We start from the raw sequence: 6831 nt of genomic DNA, 5'->3' as shown, positions 1-6831 counted from the left end.
TATGGACCTTAAATGCATTATTTGGCCTTTTCTCTACAAAGCGATGTTCAAGAAAGAAAATAACCATTACCTCTTTATTCATCTCCAAAAATTATCTGTTAAGATGGTTATAACTAATTTGATAATTTACCAAAAATTTGATGCTGGATCTTTGCTGGACGATGATCATGTTTAATAAAAAAGAAATCATATCAAAAAGCCTTCCTTTTACCAGATAGAGGTTTCTGGGATACCAGATCATGATATATCATGACACAGATCAAGGGCACATGATCACAAAATGTTCATTTTTTAAATTTTAACAGCAAATTCCAAAGCAATAGGTAAAGGAAGATGAGAAAATCCAAAGGACTCCCACTAAGATTATCCTTTTCATTCACTTTCAGCCCCCTTACTGCTTCTTCCTGATTCTTCCATTTAATCTGCCTTGCTCTCAGTTCTTAGAAGGCGCTGTGCTGATTAGTACTTCTGTGTGCTTTAGCCATAGCTCTCTCATGGTTCTGAATACTCTTCACAAATCACCCCCAGCCCCATCCTGACCGGCAGAGCACTTCTCTTCTTAAAAATTTAAATTAGTTGTTATCACCCTATGACCCCTTTCCTGTTTCTCTTCTTGCTCTAAACAAGATTGGAAATGTACCTCCTTGTGGTTCACACATCTTATGAAAGACTCTGTCAGATCAGCTATAACTAATTGTTCTGTGTTTTTTTAATAAGTATGAATTGCTCCATGAGCATAAGGTTTTTAAATATAAACATTGTGACTTATTTGTTCCTGTGTCCACTAAACTGACAAGTTGATTTCTATACAGCAGACCATCTATTTATTCATTGAATGCATGAGTGAATGAATGAATATTTTATCTTGAACCCAGGTTTCAGTGTAGTACCTAGTTATGTTTCTTATATAATCAAATACAAATATTACTCATCCTGTGTTTTGATATGGAGAAAAGTTTTCATCTGTCATTCATATCCCAACATCAAAGTTACATTTCATTCTCACAGTCTATCATCACATCTATTTTCTCTTGGCTTCGACATCACTAATGGAATAAGATCTCTGTCTTAAATGGAGTAGCTTTCCCTTATTTTGTGTAATTGTATTTAAAACAGCAAATAAACTTCTGACATTTTCTCACTTTGTTATTTTATATTTTTCAAAGAAAGATACTACTTATTTTATTTATCTTGTAATAAATGTAGACTTGTACCTACTTTTCTGGAATTAAATGAATACTTAGCCACGTCTACCCCTCCCTTCTCATAGTGCATACTGTGAAAATCAGGGTGTGTATTTGTAAGCAACATAATAAATATTTACATAAATGTTTGCAATTGATTTGATATGTGAGTAGATGTGTGGGTTTCAGAAGAGAAGGGGGCTCTTTATACTGACCTCTTATCTTCCTAATTAAAAAAAATAATAGATCGTATCTTTTAAATATTAGGCTTCAGAAAAAGACTGACTATAGAGGAACTTTATCCTTCATTCCTCCACTTGCTTTTTTGTTATTTTTCCCCCCTCAGAATGCCTCCAATAAAACTAGTGAGACATACCTGGCCATTGACTATCGAATTGTTTTTTATCCTTAGTGTGTGCGGTTTCAGCCATTATTTTTGATTACCTTTCCTGGCATGATCGCAATTTCCTGCAATATTTCTTTTCTCTCTCAAGGGAAATTAATGTCTGTTCCTAGCATTTGTCCCTTATTTTCTTTGTGAAAACTGAGACAAGGAAGTAAGAAATTAATTTAATATTTTAGCAATGTCTGTTTCATTGGTCGATAATTTATTCTTACAATTTTTACTCTGCAGGCATCTTCAGAGTGACCTCTGGTCCTTTATATGCTGGAAACACATTTCCTATAATATTTTGACCTCCCGTGATATTTTTCATTCATTCCTCACTTTGGCGTTCCCTTTCGTTCTGCTCTCACAACTGTGCCCTTTGTCTCTTTCCGGCAATTCGGCACACAATATTTTATACTTCATATCTGAGTTGCTCATATACTAGATTACTTTTTTACAAATCATTTTTCATCCATATTGTATTTTTTAAATTTCTGTGGTATTTACTTTTAGCTTACTTATAAACACAATCCTCTGGGAACATGGGGCATTAATTTACTTGGGAACATGTTCCAATTTTTTTCTTTTTTTGTTCTATTCTACACGAAAAAATAAATATCTCACCACTTTATTTACACCAATACTGTAGGTTACCAACACTTTATTTTCTCATTTATTGGTTTCTTTATCTCCTTATTAGTCTCAAGACATTCCTTAGCATCTCTTCATTTCTTCTTATACTTGCATATAGGAATCTTAGGACTTGGCTCTACCTTACTCGCTAATAAAAGTTAACACAGTAATGTGTCTCTATATGTGGACTTCTCTTTTAACTATAAGCAGTTATTCATGTTCACATCATACAAAGGACACATACATATATGGATCTGAATCACTTGTCCCTGATTTAGTTTTCTTATTTCAGATATTTTATACTTTCTGGTAAGAACAGATACTACACGTGATCTTAGCCAAAAGGCTGAGAAGCAATGATATTTTATACTTTCTTACAATTTTCTATATTTCTGAGATAAATTTTTGAAACTGGTTATTTTGTATGTCTTCATGAAATATACCCTGTACTTTTTAACCCTTTGTAACCCATTCTTTATCTTTTCTTCAGTTAAACTCTTAGGTTTGAGATTGTTCTAATTGTTTTCCGTATCTTTCATGTATAAATATGTTTTATAATTTCCATTATGTCCTTATTTTCTGCTTGGAGGTGGCTTATTCTTTCAATGTATGAGTACCACATAGATGCCAGATACTGTAAGCCTGGGGGTACAGTAGACGAATGACTGTGGTCTCTGTCCTTATGAATATCATACTCTAACAAATATTTCTAAAATAAATGCTTAATATTTTTTAAAATCTGCCACTAACATTTTAGATAAATCAATGGCTTTAAAATAAAGGATGTACTGTGAAAAACCCTTGTGAAAAATTTGGTTTGAAATTTAGGAAGAGGTCAGAGAAATTTCTCTGGGTACATTACCTTTAAACTAAGATTGAAAACAACAATAAAAGTTACCTAATCGTATTAACCTAGGTTCCTCTCAGAATCAGAGATTGTGGGAGATGACCCCAAGGCTCTGGAGTTTTGAATGACCAGGGAGAATCATAAAGGGAGGAAGAGTTAATCTGTGCCATGAGCTACTGGGGCTCAACCTTGCCAGAAAATTCCATAATTTTCCTCTTCAGCTACCGTAGGAAGAACCACTGATCCATAGCTCCTTTTCCACAGGTCAAGGTTTTACTCAGATATTTTTAACTACCAGTACTTCTTAATTGCACCTGTGTGTATGCCGGCAGGCTCCTGCCTGCCTGTTTCCCATTCCACTGTGTGGGTAAAAACCCAAGGTGGAAAGTGAATGATGTAAATTGCAGCCTTGAGCTGAAACACTGTCATCCTCAAGGGATTTTAAATCTTCACACAGCTATTCCCTGATTTTAGGGCTGGAGTGAGACATGTGACCTAGAGTATATGAAGTGAACCTCAAAAGATCTTGGTCTACCAGGGAAATTGTTACAGAACCAGAATTTGCAAAATTCCAAAAACAGCAAAAAATTGGACATATTCAAGGAAATTAAAGAAGACCAGTGGCCTAAAAAAGCACACAGGAAAATAAATGAGGACTCTCCATAGAGACTAAACTATAGCCATTATGTTAAATGACATTGTATTCAGTTATTGAAGAACTAATTAGGATTTGAAATGTTATACAAGAAATTTTTTTTTAAATGAATGATGACCTTATATTTTCAGTACCCTTCTGTATTTTTCCCATTTCACAGTGTTTAAAGTCAGAATGAGATTGACAATATATATTTTTTTCCATACAAAAACTATCATTTTAGATTATAGGCCATGCAAAGAGCTGTTCTTGGATCAGGAAGCCACTTCTGGTTCCCAATCAGCTGTGTCTGGAGAAGTGCAAGGTGTGGCAGGTGTGCACAATTAACATCTCTCATATAGATGGTATGATTTCAGTATTCATTTTACCCCTGTATTTCAAAATGTTCTTCTCCAACCTGCTCTAGAAGTGACACCTGCAACCATCCAAATGTGCCATCTTCATGCTCTGTAGAGAAAGAAGGATCTTGAATGGTCTACCCTTGAAAGTTAGAAGAAAAGTAAAATCAAAGCTATTGGATTTAGAAAATTAAGTCATAAACTTTAAGGGTTGCTAATAACCTTTAGTTCAGAAAACTGGTTGAATCCAGATCACTTTATACTTATTAACTGGAAGATGCCTAAGTTCTGGGGAGCTATTGTACAGCATGTTGACTATAGATAATAAACTGCATTGTATATTTCAAAGTTTCCCAGAGTAATTCTTATGTTATCACCACACACACAAGGTAACTACGTGAGGTGATGGATGTTACTTAGCTTTGTGGTAATTATTTCACAATGCATAGTTATATTAAATCATCATGTTGTACAATTTAAATTCATATAATTTTTATTTGGTAATTGTATCTCAGTAAAGCTAGGAAAAAAATACAGAGGAGCCCACGTATTCTTTACCCAGCTTCCCTCCAGTGGTAGCATCCTGCAAAACTAGAATACAATAGCATATCCAGGATATTGACACTGACTCAGTAACAACATAGAACTTTGCCATCCCCACAAGGATCCCTCATGTTACCATTTTAAAGCCACACTAACTTGTCATTTCAAGAATTTCATATAAGTGGAATCATATATATATTATATATTATATATATATATATAAACTTTTTGGATAGGCTTTTATTCACAATGCATAATTCTTCAGACATTCATCTATGTTGTTGCAGATTTTAATAGTTTCTCCTTTTTTTTAAGTAGTATTCCATCATGTGTATATACTACAACGTACCCAACCATTCACCTGTTTCAGTATATCTGGGTGGCTTCTAGGTTTTGGGCATTAGAATAAAGCGGCTATAAATATTGTGTGTGTACATGTGTGTGTGTGTGTGTGAAGCTTTTTTCATTTATTTATGATAAATGTCATGGAAAGCAATTGCTGGGTCATTTTGTAATTGCATATTGAGTTTTTAAAGAAACTGCCACAATGTTTCCAGAGTAGCTGTACAATTTCCCCACCAGCCATATATGAATGATCCAGTCTTCTCTGCATTCTTGCCGGCATGTGGTGTTGTCATCATTTTTAAAATTTAGCGGTTCTCCTAGGTGTTCTTTTACAGGCATTCCTTGGACATATTGCAAGTTCAGTTCCAGGCCACCACAATAAAGCTAATGTAACAATAAAACAAGTCATAATCTTTTTGCTGGTAGAGGGTCTTGCCTTCAATTTGTGAAAAACACATCTGTGAAGCACAATGAAACAAAGCACAATAAAATAAGGCATGCCTGTATTTTCTGGAAAAGATGGAGTAGGTTTGGTAATACCTTACTTAAACAAGGGGTAGAATTCACCAGTGAAACCATCTGGGGCTAGTAGTTTCTTTATGGGAGGTTATTAATTATTCAATATCCTTATTAAATTTAGGCCTATTAAGAGTATCTATTTCTCCTTGTAGAGTTTTGGTAGATTTTGACCTTCTAGGAACTGGTCCATTTCATCTAAATTATCAAACTTGTGGGCATAAAATTGTTTATAGCATTCCTTTATTTCAGTAGCTGTGCCTGTCAGGAACTGTGCTGAGCCCAAAAGAGCTCAAAAGAGCTCAGCTGTCAAGGGTCAAAGTAGTCAGTTAAGACAACAAGCCAAAATAAAACTCAAACATATGTCAAGCCTTTAGTCATTGTGATAGTATAAGTAAGAGGTAAAACCTGAGAAAGGAGCAATTCTTCTTCACCTCCTCTTCCAATTTTCCCTTGGGAATGGTGCTAGTTAAGGATCAGGCGGATTCAGTACATGTGTAGAAATTATCTCACTACCAAGGGGGCTCTGAACAAAAGACTCCTGCAGTTTTGTGGATCAGTGGAACTCGGGGTGTGGGCACTCAGAGAGAAAAAGTACTGAATATTGAGTCACAGTGGGGAAGAATGTCTTGAAGTCCTGTTCCCATAAAGAGGTCTCAGTAGAGGCCCCTGAGACAGGCTTATGTGAAATAGTGGCCTCTGAATCAAGGCACCTGGGCCAGGGAGTATATATGCATAACAGCATGCTGCCCTGGTGGCCTAGGGTAGCCGGCAAACCTGGCCCCAGCTCCCTCTGAGGCTGTAACGCCTTTGCTGTGAGGAGGGTGGCTTCCCTGCAGTGAGGCCTGCCTGCCAGGTAAGCTTTTGTAATGGCCTATGTCTGGTTCTGAAAGGTTACACATAGGGGTTTGGCCAGGGATCGAGACCTCAGTGACCCCCTTTTTTATTTCTGATATTTGTAATTTGTGACAGCTTCCTTTTTTCTTGGTTAGCCTTGCTTGAGGTTTATCAATTTATTAGTGTTTTTAAAGAACCAGTTTTTGTTGTCATTGAATTGTTTTTCCATAGAATTGTGTTTTCAATTCCGTTCACTTCTCTAATACTTATTCCTTTCCTTTGCTTATTTGGATTTAATTTGCTCTTTTTCTAGTTCTATAAGATGGAAGCTTAGGTAATTGACTTGTAGACCTTTCCTTTTTTTTTTTTTAATGTACGCATTAAAGGACAAATGTTTCTTTAAGCACTGCTTTTACTACATTGCACAAATTTTGATAAGTTGTATTTCCATTTTCATTTAGTTTCATTTAGTTTCAAATCACTTGTATTTCCTTGAAATGTCTCTATTAACCAATGTGTTATTTACAGGTGTGTTGTATAATCCC

General features: G+C 35.4%; 1 non-coding gene across 1 annotated transcript; it reads right to left on the bottom strand.

Annotated features, from left to right (window-relative positions):
• Positions 1-2366: 2366 nt before the first annotated feature.
• Positions 2367-2563, bottom strand: LOC129073784 (U2 spliceosomal RNA). The gene has a single exon (XR_008529466.1). It is a non-coding gene; the product is annotated as a U2 spliceosomal RNA (small nuclear RNA).
• Between the last annotated feature and the right edge of the window lie 4268 nt (positions 2564-6831).

The sequence above is a fragment of the Pteronotus mesoamericanus genome, unplaced genomic scaffold (assembly GCF_021234165.1).
Source record: "Pteronotus mesoamericanus isolate MK-2021 breed Mesoamerican mustached bat unplaced genomic scaffold, CSHL_Meso_final contig_43, whole genome shotgun sequence".
In the NCBI taxonomy this organism is placed as follows: Eukaryota; Metazoa; Chordata; class Mammalia; order Chiroptera; family Mormoopidae; genus Pteronotus; species Pteronotus mesoamericanus.
Note: the sequence above shows the minus strand (reverse complement) of the source record. Positions and strands in the feature narration are given on the sequence as shown.